A 267-nucleotide genomic window follows, 5' to 3' on the forward strand; every position below is an offset into this window, starting at 1 on the left:
CTCTTCGGTTATCACGTTTACTTGACGCTCATGAACCGCACAACGTTAGAGGCTTTCCGCGCGCCAATTTTTCGCATATGTGGTCTAGATAAGAATGGCTATAATTTGGGAAAGTATGCCAATTTCCAAGAAGTGTTCGGCGATAACTGGAGACTGTGGTTTTTGCCAGTATACACGCAAAAGCAGATTGGGGAGTGGCGTTTTTTTTGTTTCTGTTATATTACATATATCCACTTACTTTGGCTAAAGCAAAAAAAAAGGCAGCAG

This window comes from Rhagoletis pomonella, unplaced genomic scaffold, assembly GCF_013731165.1.
Source record: "Rhagoletis pomonella isolate Grant_MI unplaced genomic scaffold, Rhpom_1.0 Rhpom_scaffold_00146, whole genome shotgun sequence".
Classification (NCBI taxonomy): Eukaryota; Metazoa; Arthropoda; class Insecta; order Diptera; family Tephritidae; genus Rhagoletis; species Rhagoletis pomonella.